Below are 18,415 nucleotides of genomic sequence, written 5' to 3'. Positions count from 1 at the left end.
GTGTAATAAAGTAGAAATTTGGGATTTTTTTCATAAATAGAGGTGAACTATGTTGACTCAAATTTACCACTGTCATGTAGTACAATGTGTCACCAGAAAACAATCTCAGAATGTCCTGGATAAGTAAAAGCGTTCTAAAGTTATTACCACATAAAGTGACACATGTCAGATTTGCAAAAATGGCCTGGGCAGGAAGGTGAAAACTGGCCTGGGGTAGAAGGGGTTAAGGACACAGCTGATTTTCATTTTTGCATTTTTTGGCCGTGTCTCCAAAGACCCATAACTTTTTTACTTTTCTGTTCAAACAGCCTTATCTGGGCTTATATTTAGAGGCTTATATTTAATTGTCTCATATCTATCTAATATCTATCTATCCATATCTATCTATCTAATATCTATCTATCTATCTATCTAATATCTATCTATCTATCTATCTATCTAATATCTATCTATCTATCTATCTATCTCATATCTATCTATCTATCTAATATCTATCTATCTATTATCTATCTATCATCTACAGTTGTGTTCAAAATTATTCAACCCCCAATGCTGTAAAGGGTTTTAGGGAATTTAGTGTACATTTGTAATTGTGTTCAGAATGAAATCTTACAAGGACTTTTTAAAGAACCAAATGCAACTAAAATGACATCAATTGTTTTTGTAATACAGTATTAAATGTTTTTTTTGTGATTTCTTCATTGACACAATTATTCAACCCCTTAAAGACTACCACTCTTAAGAACAGAGGTTCAGTCAAGTGTTTTCGATCAGGTATTGAAAACACCTGTGAATGTCAAGGAGCAGCAATCAAGCTTAATAAGCACCAATTAGGCAGATTTAAAAGGACTGTGATACTCAGCTCCTTCTAGACATTTACTGGTGTGTTTACAAACATGGTGAAGTCAAGAGAATGGTCCAGGAAGACAAGAGAAGAGGTGATTTCTCTTCACAGGAAGGGCAATGGCTATAAGAAGATTGCAAAGATGTTAAACATACCAAGAGACACCATAGGAAGCATCATTCCCAAATTCAAGGCAAAGGGCACTGTTGAAACGCTCCCTGGTCGTGGCAGAAAGAAGATGCTGACTTCGACTGCTCTGCGCTACCTGAAGCGCAAAGTGGAGAAAAGTCCCCGTGTGACTGCTGAGGAACTAAAAAAAGATTTGTCAGATGTGGGAACTGAAGTTTCAGCTAAGACAATAAGGCGCACACTGCGTAATGAAGGCCTCCATGCCAGAACTCCCAGGCGCATCCCCTTGCTGTCTCCAAAGAATAAGAAGAGTCGACTGCAGTATGCCAAAAGTCATGTGGACAAACCACAAAAGTTTTGGGATAGTGTTCTGTGGACTGATGAAACAAAATTAGAACTGTTTGGGCCCATGGATCAACGCTATGTTTGGAGGAGGAAGAACAAGGCCTATAAAGAAAAGAACACCTTGCCTACTGTGAAGCATGGCGGGGGGTCAATCATGCTTTGGGGCTGTTTTGCTTCTACAGGTACAGGGAAGCTTCAGCATGTGCAAGGTACCATGAATTCTCTTCAGTACCAGGAGATATTGGATGAAAATGTGATGCAGTCCGTCACAAACCTGAGGCTTGGGAGACGTTGGACCTTTCAACAGGACAATGATCCTAAGCATACCTCCAAGTCCACTAGAGCATGGTTGCAGATTAAAGGCTGGAACATTTTGAAGTGGCCATCGCAGTCACCAGACTTAAATCCGATTGAGAACCTCTGGTGGGACTTAAAGAAAGCAGTTGTAGCGCGCAAGCCTAAGAATGTGACTGAACTGGAGGCTTTTGTCCATGAAGAATGGGCGAAGATACCCGTAGATCTCTGCAAGACACTTGTGTCAAGCTATGCTTCACGTTTAAAAGCTGTTATAACTGGAAAAGGATGTTGTACTAAGTACTAAGATTGAATGTCACTTGGGGGTTGAATAAAACTGATAATGATGTGAGCACAGAAAAGACATTTGTGGTTATTTCATTATAAATGTTATGTTATATTTGTCTGACTTACAAGTGCCTCTTTGATTTAATTGTAAACAAGATGACTGAAATGATCAAAATCAATGTCAAACTGGCCAAAACACTCAATTTCAGTGGGGGTTGAATAATTTTGAACACAACTGTATCTATCTATCTATCTATCTATCTATCTCATATCTATCTATCTATCTATCTCATATCTATCTATCTATCTATCTATCTATCTCATATCTATCTATCTATCTATCTATCTCATATCTATCTATCTATCTATCTCATATCTATCTAATATCTATCTCTCATATCTATCTATCTATCTATCTATCTATCTATCTCTCATATCTATCTATCTATCTATCTATCTATCGATCTCTCTCTCATATCTATCTATCTATCTATCTATCTATCTATCTATCTATCTCATATCTATCTATCTATCTCTCATATCTATCTATCTATCTATCTATCTATCTATCTATCTATCTATCTATCTATCTATCTATCTATCTATCTATCTCTCATATCTATCTATCTATCTATCTATCTATTATCTATCTCTCATATCTATCTATCTATTATCTATCTATCTATCATCTATCTATCTATCTATCTCATATCTATCTATCTATCTATCTATCTATCTATCTATCTATCTATCTATCTATCTATCACATCTATCTATCTATCACATCTATCTATCTATCTATCTCCTATCTATCTATCTCATATCTATCTATCATCTATCTATCTATCTATCTATCTCCTATCTATCTATCTATCTATCTATCTATCTATCTCCTATCTATCTATCTATCTATCTATCTATCTATCTCCTATCTATCTATCTATCTATCTATCTATCTATCTATCTATCTCATATCTATCTATCTTCATCTGCCTCTCATATTTAATCTATAATCCATCAGTTTCATATCTTTCTCTCATATTTATCTATCATCTCTCTCTTTCTCCTATCTATGTGTCTGTCACATGTATCTATCTAACCTGTTTCCCTGTAGGGTAGGTGCAGTACCAGGGGCTACTCCTGGCAGCATGTGCAGAGCAGTGCCCATCACTTGACCTCAGCTGTGAGATGTGGTGGTGGGTGGGGGAGCCTCATCGGTTGAGCACAGCACTTCCCATCTGCTGCAGCCATGTTGAGCTCTTTGTGAGGGGGTGGGAGATAGGGGAGGAGAGAGCAGACGATGAGAGGAGAGAGCTGGAGGATGGTGGCAGACATCAGCCACTGAACAGAGCAGAAGAGACCCTCCTGTCCATGATCCAGGGAGCAGACACCTGCAGCCGGCAGCATCCTCATCCTCCACAGCAGCACTCTCTGGACCATGAGCTCCTGCCCAGTCTGGTAAGTCCTGGTGCTGGCACCATGGGGGGTATTATGGTAACCGGATCTCTTCCCTCCCACTCTCCAGGCTGTGTATCATGGATGCAGATGCTGAGCTCATCCTCCTCGTACAGAGCATCCACCCGCTGCGGACAGCAGGATACATTGGACATAGTCCTCATTCCTCCTGCTGCCATCAGTGCTGCAATGTGCACAAGCCTGTGCCAGCTCTGCCCTGGCTTTTGGTGGCATGGCCACCACTCTCTCTGCATTTTGGAGGGGGATTTGGTTGCAATGGACCCATCCAATGCTGCTTAATGCTGCCTGTATCCACAGGACATGGCTGTGTCAGGCTAGCTGTGACTCAGGATTTCCCTTACACCAGGCCAGTGTTCTGTGGCCTACCATCCGGATCCTTATAGTGCTCATCATCATAGTGTCTACCATCCAGATCCATATAGTGCTCATCATCATAGTGTCTACCATCCGGATCCATATAGTGCTCATCATCATAGTGTCTACCATCCGGATCCATATAGTGCTCATCATCATAGTGTCTACCATCCGGATCCATATAGTGCTCATCATCATAGTGTCTAACATCCGGATCCATATAGTGCTCACCATCATAGTGTCTACCATCCGGATCCATATAGTGCTCACCATCATAGTGTCTACCATCCGGATCCATATAGTGCTCATCATCATAGTGTCTACCATCCGGATCCATATAGTGCTCATCATCATAGTGTCTACCATCCGGATCCATATAGTGCTCATCATCATAGTGTCTACCATCCGGATCCATATAGTGCTCACCATCATAGTGTATACCATCCGGATCCATATAGTGCTCATCATCATAGTGTCTACCATCCGGATCCATATAGTGCTCATCATCATAGTGTCTACCATCCGGATCCATATAGTGCTCATCATCATAGTGTCTACCATCCGGATCCTTATAGTGCTCATCATCATAGTGTCTACCATCCGGATCCATATAGTGCTCATCATCATAGTGTCTACCATCCGGATCCATATAGTGCTCATCATCATAGTGTCTACCATCCGGATCCATATAGTGCTCATCATCATAGTGTCTACCATCCGGATCCTTATAGGAACCACCGTGATGGCTGATCCTCATATGTACCAGAGCCACCTCTACAAAGTATCTGATCTGTACTGTACACATTTATCATGTGTATATGTATATGTACCAGAGCCACCTCTGCAAAGTATCTGATCTGTACTGTACACATTTATCATGTGTATATGTATATGTACCAGAGCCACCTCTGCATAGTATCTGATCTGTACTGTACACATTTATCATGTGTATATGTATATGTACCAGAGCCACCTCTGCAAAGTATCTGATCTGTACTGTACACATTTATCATGTGTATATGTATATGTACCAGAGCCACCTCTGCATAGTATCTGATCTGTACTGTACACATTTATCATGTGTATATGTATATGTACCAGAGCCACCTCTACAAAGTATCTGATCTGTACTGTACGCATTTATCATGTGTATATGTATATGTACCAGAGCCACCTCTGCATAGTATCTGATCTGTACTGTACGCATTCATCATGTGTATATGTATATGTACCAGAGCCACCTCTACAAAGTATCTGATCTGTACTGTACGCATTCATCATGTGTATATGTACCAGAGCCACCTCTGCATAGTATCTGATCTGTACTGTACGCATTCATCATGTGTATATGTATATGTACCAGAGCCACCTCTACAAAGTATCTGATCTGTACTGTACGCATTCATCATGTGTATATGTACCAGAGCCACCTCTACAAAGTATCTGATCTGTACTGTACGCATTCATCATGTGTATATGTACCAGAGCCACCTCTGCAAAGTATCTGATCTGTACTGTACGCATTTATCATGTGTATATGTATATGTACCAGAGCCACCTCTGCAAAGTATCTGATCTGTACTGTACGCATTTATCATGTGTATATGTATATGTACCAGAGCCACCTCTGCAAAGTATCTGATCTGTACTGTACGCATTCATCATGTGTATATGTATATGTACCAGAGCCACCTCTGCATAGTATCTGATTTGTACTGTACACATTTATCATGTGTATATGTATATGTACCAGAGCCACCTCTGCAAAGTATCTGATCTGTACTGTACGCATTCATCATGTGTATATGTATATGTACCAGAGCCACCTCTACATAGTATCTGATCTGTACTGTACGCATTCATCATGTGTATATGTACCAGAGCCATCTCTACATAGTATCTGATCTGTACTGTACGCATTCATCATGTGTACAGGGAGTGCAGAATTATTAGGCAAGTTGTATTTTTGAGGATTAATTTTATTATTGAACAACCATGTTCTCAATGAACCCAAAAAACTCATTAATATCAAAGCTGAATATTTTTGGAAGTAGTTTTTAGTTTGTTTTTAGTTTTAGCTATTTTAGGGGGATATCTGTGTGTGCAGGTGACTATTACTGTGCATAATTATTAGGCAACTTAACAAAAAACAAATATATACCCATTTCAATTATTTATTTTTACCAGTGAAACCAATATAACATCTCAACATTCACAAATATACATTTCTGACATTCAAAAACAAAACAAAAACAAATCAGTGACCAATATAGCCACCTTTCTTTGCAAGGACACTCAAAAGCCTGCCATCCATGGATTCTGTCAGTGTTTTGATCTGTTCACCATCAACATTGCGTGCAGCAGCAACCACAGCCTCCCAGACACTGTTCAGAGAGGTGTACTGTTTTCCCTCCTTGTAAATCTCACATTTGATGATGGACCACAGGTTCTCAATGGGGTTCAGATCAGGTGAACAAGGAGGCCATGTCATTAGATTTTCTTCTTTTATACCCTTTCTTGCCAGCCACGCTGTGGAGTACTTGGACGCGTGTGATGGAGCATTGTCCTGCATGAAAATCATGTTTTTCTTGAAGGATGCAGACTTCTTCCTGTACCACTGCTTGAAGAAGGTGTCTTACAGAAACTGGCAGTAGGACTGGGAGTTGAGCTTGACTCCATCCTCAACCCGAAAAGGCCTCACAAGCTCATCTTTGATGATACCAGCCCAAACCAGTACTCCACCTCCACCTTGCTGGCGTCTGAGTCGGACTGGAGCTCTCTGCCCTTTACCAATCCAGCCACGGGCCCATCCATCTGGCCCATCAAGACTCACTCTCATTTCATCAGTCCATAAAACCTTAGAAAAATCAGTCTTGAGATATTTCTTGGCCCAGTCTTGACGTTTCAGCTTGTGTGTCTTGTTCAGTGGTGGTCGTCTTTCAGCCTTTCTTACCTTGGCCATGTCTCTGAGTATTGCACACCTTGTGCTTTTGGGCACTCCAGTGATGTTGCAGCTCTGAAATATGGCCAAACTGGTGGCAAGTGGCATCTTGGCAGCTGCACGCTTGACTTTTCTCAGTTCATGGACAGTTATTTTGCGCCTTGGTTTTTCCACACGCTTCTTGCGACCCTGTTGACTATTTTGAATGAAACGCTTGATTGTTCGATGATCACGCTTCAGAAGCTTTGCAATTTTAAGAGTGCTGCATCCCTCTGCAAGATATCTCACTATTTTTGACTTTTCTGAGCCTGTCAAGTCCTTCTTTTGACCCATTTTGCCAAAGGAAAGGAAGTTGCCTAATAATTATGCACACCTAATATAGGGTGTTGATGTCATTAGGCCACACCCCTTCTCATTACAGAGATGCACATCACCTAATATGCTTAATTGGTAGTAGGCTTTCGAGCCTATACAGCTTGGAGTAAGACAACATGCATAAAGAGGATGATGTGGTCAAAATACTCATTTGCCTAATAATTCTGCACGCAGTGTATATGTACCAGAGCCACCTCTACATAGTATCTGATCTCTATTATATACCATGCTCCTCTCCATGTGTACTGTATATGAATCAGAGCAATGTCCACCAAGTATCTGACCTCTGTTACTTACAGTATGTACCAGTATTTGCTCATCGTCATGCACCAGAGACATTTCTACAAAGTATCTGATCTATTATATACCATGCTCCTCTCCATGTGTATATGCACCAGATTGATGTCCACCAGCTATCTAATCTCTGTTACTTACAGTATGTACTAGTATTTGTTAATTGTCATGTGTGTATGCACCAAAGTGATGTCCACCAACTATCTGATCTCTATTACTTACAGTATGTACCAGTATTTGCTCATCTTTATGTGTATATGCTCCAAAGTGATGTCCACCAACTATCATGAGCTCTGTTATAGACAATGCTGTGGAGTTGGTAAGCCAAAGTTCTGGGGCTACATACAAAGCTATGTTGGAATCTCCGTTCAGGGCCTCAGTCACAGAGTTTGTCGAAAATAGTGGAGAGAAAAGTCCTGAATGCAGGACTTTTTTCTCTGCTAAAAAACAAATGTTCTCCTGAATGGAAACGTAACGGATCCCATTATAGTCATAGGGATCTGTTAGGCTCCGTTACTGTCAGTTATGTGCCGAATCTCGCACTTCCGTTATTTTCATTCTGCTGCTCCTATAAGGGAGCAGAAGAACAGAAATACATAGCGGTGATGTGAAAGCAGCCTCACTCCGACTCCTGCATTTTAGAAGGCCATGAAATGCTTAATGAAAGGGCCAGGGACTGCAGGGGAGAAGGAAAGAAGGTGATTAGAGGATTTGCACCCTTCTTTTCCCGCTGTTTAAGTTAAAGGGGGGGTGGAGCTGGGTAGTTTATAAAAGGGATGGGATGTGTTAACTGCCTTACCTGTTGCGGGGAGTCAGCGTGAGACACTCAGAATCCAGCACCAACTTCTTCATAAATGGCCCATAAATTTAGTAAAAATACATAATCTGTAGTAGAATGTTAACATCAGACTTTTTCTCACTATCATGTAAGTAATCAAGCTACTTAAAACCATATTTATTGAAATACAATTTCTGAAGTTCCTGACATTTTCGAAATTCCTGTAAGTAAATATGTAATGCACTATGCATTTAGTAACTGGAAACCACTGTTACACCCTTAACCACCTCAGCCCCCAGTGCTTAAACACCCTGAAAGACCAGGCCACTTTTTACACTTCTGACCTACACTACTTTCACCGTTTATTGCTCGGTCATGCAACTTACCACCCAAATGAATTTTACCTCCTTTTCTTCTCACTAATAGAGCTTTCATTTGGTGGTATTTCATTGCTGCTGACATTTTTACTTTTTTTGTTATTAATCGAAATTTAACGATTTTTTTGCAAAAAAATGACATTTTTCACTTTCAGTTGTAAAATTTTGCAAAAAAAATGACATCCATATATAAATTTTGCTCTAAATTTATTGTTCTACATGTCTTTGATAAAAAAAAAAATGTTTGGGTAAAAAAAAAAATGGTTTGGGTAAAAGTTATAGCGTTTACAAACTATGGTACAAAAATGTGAATTTCCGCTTTTTGAAGCAGCTCTGACTTTCTGAGCACCTGTCATGTTTCCTGAGGTTCTACAATGCCCAGACAGTACAAACACCCCACAAATGACCCCATTTCGGAAAGTACACACCCTAAGGTATTCGCTGATGGGGATAGTGAGTTCATAGAACTTTTTATTTTTTGTCACAAGTTAGCGGAAAATGATGATTTTTTTTTTTTTTTTTTTTTTCTTACAAAGTCTCATATTCCACTAACTTGTGACAAAAAATAAAAACTTCCATGAACTCACTATGCCCATCACGAAATACCTTGGGGTCTCTTCTTTCCAAAATGGGGTCACTTGTGGGGTAGTTATACTGCCCTGGCATTCTAGGGGCCCAAATGTGTGGTAAGGAGTTTGAAATCAAATTCTGTAAAAACTGACCAGTGAAATCCGAAAGGTGCTCTTTGGAATGTGGGCCCCTTTGCCCACCTAGGCTGCAAAAAAGTGTCACACATCTGGTATCTCCGTATTCAGTAGAAGTTGGGGAATGTGTTTTGGGGTGTCTTTTTACATATACCCATGCTGGGTGAGATAAATATCTTGGTCAAATGCCAACTTTGTATAAAAAAATGGGAAAAGTTGTCTTTTGCCAAGATATTTCTCTCACCCAGCATGGGTATATGTAAAAAGACACCCCAAAACACATTCCCCAACTTCTCCTGAATACGGAGATACCAGATGTGTGACACTTTTTTGCAGCCTAGGTGGGCAAAGGGGCCCATATTCCAAAGAGCACCTTTCGGATTTCACTGGTCATTTTTTACAGAATTTGATTTCAAACTCCTTACCACACATTTGGGCCCCTAGAATGCCAGGGCAGTATAACTACCCCACAAGTGACCCCATTTTGGAAAGAAGAGACCCCAAGGTATTCGCTGATGGGCATAGTGAGTTCATGGAAGTTTTTATTTTTTGTCACAAGTTAGTGGAATATGAGACTTTGTATGAAAAAAAAAATATATAAAAAAAATCATCATTTTCCACTAACTTGTGACAAAAAATAAAAAATTCTAGGAACTCGCCATGCCCCTCACGGAATACCTTGGGGTGTCTTCTTTCCAAAATGGGGTCACTTGTGGGGTAGTTATACTGCCCTGGCATTTTCCAGGGGCCCTAATGTGTGGTAAGTAGGTAAATGACCAGTGAAATCCAAAAGGTGCTCTTTGGAATATGGGCCCCTTTGCCCACCTAGGCTGCAAAAAAGTGCCACACATGTGGTATCTCCGTACTCAGGAGAAGTTGGGGAATGTGTTTTGGGGTGTCTTTTTACATATACCCATGCTGGGTGAGAGAAATATCTTGGCAAAAGACAACTTTTCCCATTTTTTTATACAAAGTTGGCATTTGACCAAGATATTTATCTCACCCAGCATGGGTATATGTAAAATGACACCCCAAAACACATTCCCCACCTTCTCCTGAGTACGGAGATACCAGATGTGTGACACTTTTTTGCAGCCTAGGTGGGCAAAGGGGCCCATATTCCAAAGAGCACCTTTCGGATTTCACTGGTCATTTTTTATAGAATTTGATTTCAAACTCCTTACCACACATTTGGGCCCCTAAAATACCAGGGCATTATACCTACCCCACAAGTGACCCCATTTTGGAAAGAATAGACCCCAAGGTATTCGCTGATGGGCATAGTAAGTTCATGGAAGTTTTTATTTTTTGTCACAAGTTAGTGGAATATGAGACTTTGTATGAAAAAAAAAAAAAAAAAAAAATCATCATTTTCCACTAACTTGTGACAAAAAATAAAAAATTCTAGGAACTCGCCATGCCCCTCACGGAATACCTTGGGGTGTCTTCTTTCCAAAATGGGGTCACTTGTGGGGTAGTTATACTGCCCTGGCATTTTCCAGGGGCCCTAATGTGTGGTAAGTAGGTAAATGACCAGTGAAATCCGAAAGGTGCTCTTTGGAATATGGGCCCCTTTGCCCACCTAGGCTGCAAAAAAGTGTCACACATCTGGTATCTCCGTACTCGGGAGAAGTTGGGGAATGTGTTTTGGGGTGTCTTTTTACATATACCCATGCTGGGTGAGAGAAATATCTTGGCAAAAGACAACTTTTCCCATTTTTTTATACAAAGTTGGCATTTGACCAAGATATTTATCTCACCCAGCATGGGTATATGTAAAAAGACACCCCAAAACACATTCCTCAACTTCTCCTGAGTACGGCGATACCAGATGTGTGACACTTTTTTGCAGCCTAGATGCGCAAAGGGGCCCAAATTCCTTTTAGGAGGGCATTTTTAGACATTTGGATACCAGACTTCTTCTCACGCTTTGGGGCCCCTAGAATGCCAGGGCAGTATAAATACCCCACATGTGACCCCATTTTGGAAAGAAGACACCCCAAGGTATTCAATGAGGGGCATGGCGAGTTCATAGAATTTTTTTTTTTTTGGCACAAGTTAGCGGAAATTTATATTTTTTATTTTTTTCTCACAAAGTCTCCCGTTCCGCTAACTTGGGACAAAAATTTCAATCTTTCATGGACTCAATATGCCCCTCACGGAATACCTGGGGGTGTCTTCTTTCCGAAATGGGGTCACATGTGGGGTATTTATACTGCCCTGGCATTCTAGGGGCCCTAAAGCGTGAGAAGAAGTCTGGAATATAAATGTCTAAAAAATTTTACGCATTTGGATTCCGTGAGGGGTATGGTGAGTTCATGTGAGATTTTATTTTTTGTCACAAGTTAGTGGAATATGAGACTTTGTAAGAAAAAAAAATAATAATTCCGCTAACTTGGGCCAAAAAAATGTCTGAATGGAGCCTTACAGGGGGGTGATCAATGACAGGGGGGTGATCAATGACAGGGGGGTTGATCAATGACAGGGGGTTGATCAATGACAGGGGGGTGATCAATGACAGGGGGGTGATCAATGACAGGGGGGTGATCAATGACAGGGGGGGTGATCAATGACAGGGGGGTGATCAATGACAGGGGGGTGATCAATGACAGGGGGGTGATCAATGACAGGGGGGTGATCAATGACAGGGGGGTGATCAATGACAGGGGGGTGATCAATGACAGGGGGGTGATCAATGACAGGGGTGGTGATCAATGACAGGGGTGGTGATCAATGACAGGGGTGGTGATCAATGACAGGGGGGTGATCAGGGAGTCTATATGGGGTGATCACCACAGTCATTGATCATGCCCCTGTAAGGCTTCATTCAGACGTCCGGATGCGTTTTGCGGATCCGATCCATCCATCAGTGGATCCGTAAAAATCATGCGGACGTCTGAATGGAGCTTTACAGGGGGGTGATCAATGACAGGGGGGTAATCAATGACAGGGGGGTGATCAGGGAGTCTATATGGGGTGATCACCACAGTCATTGATCATGCCCCTGTAAGGCTTCATTCAGACGTCCGGATGCGTTTTGCGGATCCGATCCATCTATCAGTGGATCCGTAAAAATCATGCGGACGTCTGAATGGAGCTTTACAGGGGGGTAATCAATGACAGGGGGGTGATCAGGGAGTCTATATGGGGTGATAACCACAGTCATTGATCATGCCCCTGTAAGGCTTCATTCAGACGTCCGGATGCGTTTTGCGGATCCGATCCATCTATCAGTGGATCCGTAAAAATCATGCGGACATCTGAATGGAGCTTTACAGGGGGGTGATCAGGGAGTCTATATGGGGTGATCACCACAGTCATTGATCATGCCCCTGTAAGGCTTCATTCAGACGTCCGGATGCGTTTTGCGGATCCGATCCATCTATCAGTGGATCCGTAAAAATCATGCGGACGTCTGAATGGAGCTTTACAGGGGGGTAATCAATGACAGGGGGGTGATCAGGGAGTCTATATGGGGTGATAACCACAGTCATTGATCATGCCCCTGTAAGGCTTCATTCAGACGTCCGGATGCGTTTTGCGGATCCGATCCATCTATCAGTGGATCCGTAAAAATCATGCGGACATCTGAATGGAGCTTTACAGGGGGTTGATCAATGACAGGGGGGTAATCAATGACAGGGGGGTGATCAGGGAGTCTATATGGGGTGATCAGGGGTGATTAGGGGTGATCAGGGGCTAATAAGGGGTTAATAAGTGACGGGGGGGGGGTGTAGTGTAGTGTAGTGGTGCTTGGTGGGACTTTACTGAGCTACCTGTGTCCTCTGGTGGTCGATCCAAACAAATGGGACCACCAGAGGACCAGGTAGCAGGTATATTAGACGCTGTTATCAAAACAGCGTCTAATATACCTGTTAGGGGTTAAAAAAAACACATCTCCAGCCTGCCAGCGAACGATCGCCGCTGGCAGGCTGGAGATCAACTCTCTTACCTTCCGTTCCTGTGAGCGCGCGCGCCTGTGTGCGCGCGTTCACAGGAAATCTCGCGTCTCGCGAGAGGACGCGCCGGCGCGTCCAGGAGGAATGAATCAACCACCTCCAGGACGCGTCTGTGCGTACAGCGGTCCGGAGGTGGTTAATAGCTTGTAAGAAATCTATCAATTTGTCCTCACAAAAAGTAAGGAAAGCTATACACTCACCTAAAGAATTATTAGGAACACCAAACTAATACGGTGTTGGACCCCCTTTTGCCTTCAGAACTGCCTTAATTCTACGTGGCATTGATTCCACAAGGTGCTGATAGCATTCTTTAGAAATGTTGGCCCATATTGTTAGGATAGCATCTTGCAGTTGATGGAGATTTGAGGGATGCACATCCAGGGCACGAAGCTTCCGTTCCACCACATCCCAAAGATGCTCTATTGGGTTGAGATCTGGTGACTGTGGGGGCCATTTTAGTACAGTAAACTCATTGTAATGTTCAAGAAACCAATTTGAAATGATTCGAGCTTTGTGACATGGTGCATTATCCTGCTGGAAGTAGCCATCAGAGGATGGGTACATGGTGGTCATGAAGGGATGGACATGGTCAGAAACAATGCTCAGGTAGCCTGTGGCATTTAAACGATGCCCAATTGGCACTAAGGGGCCTAAAGTGTGCCCAGAAAACATCCCCAACGCCATTACACCACCACCACCAGCCTGCACAGTGGTAACAAGGCATGATGGATACATGTTCTCATTCTGTTTACGCCAAATTCGGACTCTACCATTTGAATGTCTCAACAGAAATCCAGACTCATCAGACCAGGCAACATTTTTCCAGTCTTCAACAGTCCAATTTTGGTGAGCTTGTGCAAATTGTAGCCTCTTTTTCCTATTTGTAGTGGAGATGAGTGGTACCCGGTGGGGTCTTCTGCTGTTGTTGCCCATCCGCCTCAAGGTTGTGCGTGTTGTGGCTTCACAAATGCTTTGCTGCATACCTCGGTTGTAATGAGTGGTTATTTCAGTCAACGTTGCTCTTCTATCAGCTTAAATCAGTCGGCCCATTCTCCTATGACCTCTAGCATCAACAAGGCATATTCGCCCACAGGACTGCCGCATACTGGATGTTTTTCCCTTTTCACAACATTCTTTGTAAACCCTAGAAAGGGTTGTGCGTGAAAATCCCAGTAACTGAGCAGATTGTGAAATACTCAGACCGGCCTGTCATGCACCAACAACCATGCCACGCTCAAAATTGCTTAAATCACCTTTCTTTCCCATTCTGACATTTAGTTTGGAGTTCAGGAGATTGTCTTGACCAGGACCAAATCCCTAAATGCATTGAAGCAACTGCCATGTGATTGGTTGACTAGATAATTGCATTAATGAGAAATAGAACAGGTGTTCCTAATAATTATTTAGGTGAGTGTATATGTTAGTCCTGGAATAGCAGAGTATGATGTGCAGGTCTAAATGGGAATAAAGAGACATGTAAAAAGTGTATCTGCCATATTCAGTGCTCGCTAGGAATAAGTAACGTTTCACAGGTGCCCACAGCCTGTCTCCGCTATGGGAAGATTCATACTTGCTCTCGTCCTGCGCACTGGCTCCCATGTGTTTATATTTCAGTCCGCGGCTTATTTACTTCCTTTACGGCATGATCATCTGCTCCGCTGCAGCCAATGACTGGCTTCAGAGGTGACATGTCCCCTAGAGACACATCACCACTAAACAGTCCTGTTACCTTTTAGTAGCACAGATGATTCAATAGATATCAGTTTTTCCTGCTACACCTCATTCAGACACAGCTCATTTCTTTAAAAAATGCAGGTCCACTAGTCAAAGCAGCATAATATAGTGAGTCAAATGATTACTACTCAAAGTTCCATTGGTTCAAACGATACCACTTTATTAGCATCTTTCCATAAGAACAGATCACAGCATGTGCCTGGGGAGGAGAGGGGAAAACTTGCTGTTCTCAGTGATGAGACTCTGCTTATCACTAGTATAAGGACAGGAGAGAACACAGGAGAGGTGAGAACTGATTATCTATCATCACTAGAACACCCTGCTTAACACTAGTATAAGGACAGGGAAAAACACAGGAGAGGTGAGAACTGATTATCTATCACCACTAGAACACCCTGCTTAACACTAGTATAAGGACAGGGAAAAACACAGGAGAGGTGAGAACTGATTATCTATCACCACTAGAACACCCTGCTTAACACTGATTATAGTACAAGGACAGGGGAGAACACAGGAGAGGTTGGAACTGATTATCTATCATCACTAGAACACCCTGCTTAACACTGATTATAGTACAAGGACAGGGGAGAACACAGGAGAGGTGGGAACTATTTTTTTTCACCATAAATTCACCATAAATCATATATATACAGTACAGACCAAAAGTTTGGACACACCTTCTCATTCAAAGAGTTTTCTTTATTTTCATGACTATGAAAATTGTAGATTCACACTGAAGGCATTTGCAGCATCCATCAACTTCCTCTCTGTATAGTAATATACTTAAATCATATATATACAGTACAGACCAAAAGTTTGGACACACCTTCTCATTCAAAGAGTTTTCTTTATTTTCATGACTATGAAAATTGTAGATTCACACTGAAGGCATCAAAACTATGAATTAACACATGTGGAATTATATACATAACAAACAAGTGTGAAACAACTGAAAATATTTCAGATTCTAGGTTCTTCAAAGTAGCCACCTTTTGCTTTGATTACTGCTTTGCACACTCTTGGCATTCTCTTGATGAGCTTCAAGAGGTAGTCCCCTGAAATGGTTTTCACTTCACAGGTGTGCCCTGTCAGGTTTAATAAGTGGGATTTCTTGCCTTATAAATGGGGTTGGGACCATCAGTTGCGTTGAGGAGAAGTCAGGTGAATACACAGCTGAAAGTCCTACTGAATAGACTATTAGAATTTATATTATGGCAAGAAAAAAGCAGCTAAGTAAAGAAAAACAAGTGGCCATCATTACTTTAAGAAATGAAGGTCAGTCAGTCAGCCAAAAAATTGGGAAAACTTTGAAAGTAAGGGCTATTTGACCATGAAGGAGAGTGATGGGGTGCTGCTCCAGATGACCTGGCCTCCACAGTCACCAGACCTGAACGCAATCGAGATGTTTTGGGGTGAGCTGGACCGCAGAGTGAAGGCAAAAGGGCCAACAAGTGCTAAGCATCTCTGGGAACTCCTTCAAGACTGTTGGAAGACCATTTCAGGGGACTACCTCTTGAAGCTCATCAAGAGAATGCCAAGAGTGTGGAAAGCAGTAATCCAAGCAATAGGTGGCTACTTTGAAGAACCTAGAATATGACATATTTTCAGTTGTTTCACACTTGTTTGTTATGTATATAATTCCACATGTGTTAATTCATAGTTTTGATGCCTTCATAGTCATGAAAATAAAGAAAACTCTTTGAATGAGAAGGTGTGTCCAAACTTTTGGTCTGTACTGTATATATATACACTGCTCAAAAAAATAAAGGGAACACTTAAACAACACAATGTAACTCCAAGTCAATCACACTTCTGTGAAATCAAACTGTCCACTTAGGAAGCAACACTGAGTGACAATCAATTTCACATGCTGTTGTGCAAATGGGATAGACAACAGGTGGAAATTATAGGCAATTAGCAAGACACCCCCAATAAAGGAGTGGTTCTGCAGGTGGTGACCACAGACCTCTTCTCAGTTCCTATGCTTCCTGGCTGATGTTTTGGTCACTTTTGAATGCTGGCGGTGCTTTCACTCTAGTGGTAGCATGAGACAGAGTCTACAACCCACACAAGTGGCTCAGGTAGTGCAGCTTATCCAGGATGGCACATCAATGCGAGCTGTGGCAAGAAGGTTTGCTGTGTCTGTCAGCGTAGTGTCCAGAGCATGGAGGCGCTACCAGGAGACAGGCCAGTACATCAGGAGACGTGGAGGAGGCTGTAGGAGGGCAACAACCCAGCAGCAGGACTGCTACCTCCGCCTTTGTGCAAGGAGGAACAGGAGGAGCACTGCCAGAGCCCTGCAAAATGACCTCCAGCAGGCCACAAATGTGCATGTGTCTGCTCAAACGGTCAGAAACAGACTCCATGAGGGTGATATGAGGGCCCGACTTCCACAGGTGGGGGTTGTGCTAACAGCCCAACACCGTGCAGGACGTTTGGCATTTGCCAGAGAACACCAAGATTGGCAAATTCACAACTGGCGCCCTGTGCTCTTCACAGATGAAAGCAGGTTCACACTGAGCACATTTGACAGACGTGACAGAGTCTGGAGACGCCGTGGAGAACGTTCTGCTGCCTGCAACATCCTCCAGCATGACCGGTTTGGCATTGGGTCAGTAATGGTGTGGGGTGGCATTTCTTTGGAGGGCCGCACAGCCCTCCATGTCCTCTCCAGAGGTAGCCTGACTGCCATTAGGTACCGAGATGAGATCCTCAGACCCCTTGTGAGACCATATGCTGGTGCGGTTGGCCCTGGGTTCCTCCTAATGCAAGACAATGCTAGACCTCATGTGGCTGGAGTGTGTAAGCAGTTCCTGCAAGACGAAGGTATTCATGCTATGGACTGGCCCGCCCGTTCCCCAGACCTGAATCCAATTGAGCACATCTGGGACATCCAGTCTCGCTCTATCCACCAACACGTGGAGGCCACACACACTACTGAGCCACACACCACAGGCTGTCCAGGAGTTGGCAGATGCTTTAGTCCAGGTCTGGGAGGAGATCCCTCAGGAGACCGTCTGCCACCTCATCAGGAGCATGCACAGGCATTGTAAGGAGGTCATACAGGCACGTGGAGGCCACACACACTACTGAGCCTCATTTTGACTTGTTTTAAGGAAATTACATCAAAGTTGGATCAGCCTGTAGTGTGTTTTTCCACTTTAATTTTGAGTGTGACTCCAAATCCAGACCTCCATGGGTTTAAAAATTTGATTTCCATTTTTTTATTTTTGTGTGATTTTGTTGTCAGCACATTTTACAACTATGTAAAGAACAAAGTATTTCAGAAGAATATTTAATTAACTCAGATCTAGGATGTGTTATTTTTGTGTTCCCTTTATTTTTTTGAGCAGTGTATATATATCTATATATCTATCTATCTCACACGGGTGTCATTATCTCCGTTTCATAGGCTACCTATGAAGTCACTATTCAAAGTATACGTCTTTAACATGGCATAAATACTCTGGGTGTTTAACCTACGGTGGTGAATACATTACTTGAGTATACCATCTCACAGCAA

At 42.4% G+C, this 18,415-nt stretch overlaps 1 protein-coding gene across 1 annotated transcript in view; it reads left to right on the top strand.

The window, feature by feature from the left end:
- Positions 1 to 3,217: 3,217 nt before the first annotated feature.
- Positions 3,218 to 18,415, top strand: part of LOC121007769 (cytoplasmic FMR1-interacting protein 2) — a 117,339-nt gene continuing 102,141 nt past the window's right edge. Inside the window, exon 1 of the mRNA XM_040439973.1 lies at positions 3,218 to 3,358. The gene's annotated coding sequence lies outside the window, so the exon portion shown is untranslated. The remainder of the gene's footprint in view (positions 3,359 to 18,415) is intronic.

Source organism: Bufo bufo, chromosome 1 (genome assembly GCF_905171765.1).
Source record: "Bufo bufo chromosome 1, aBufBuf1.1, whole genome shotgun sequence".
NCBI classification, from domain to species: Eukaryota; Metazoa; Chordata; class Amphibia; order Anura; family Bufonidae; genus Bufo; species Bufo bufo.
The sequence above is the reverse complement of the archived record's forward strand: the minus strand, read 5'-3'. Positions and strand labels throughout refer to the sequence as shown.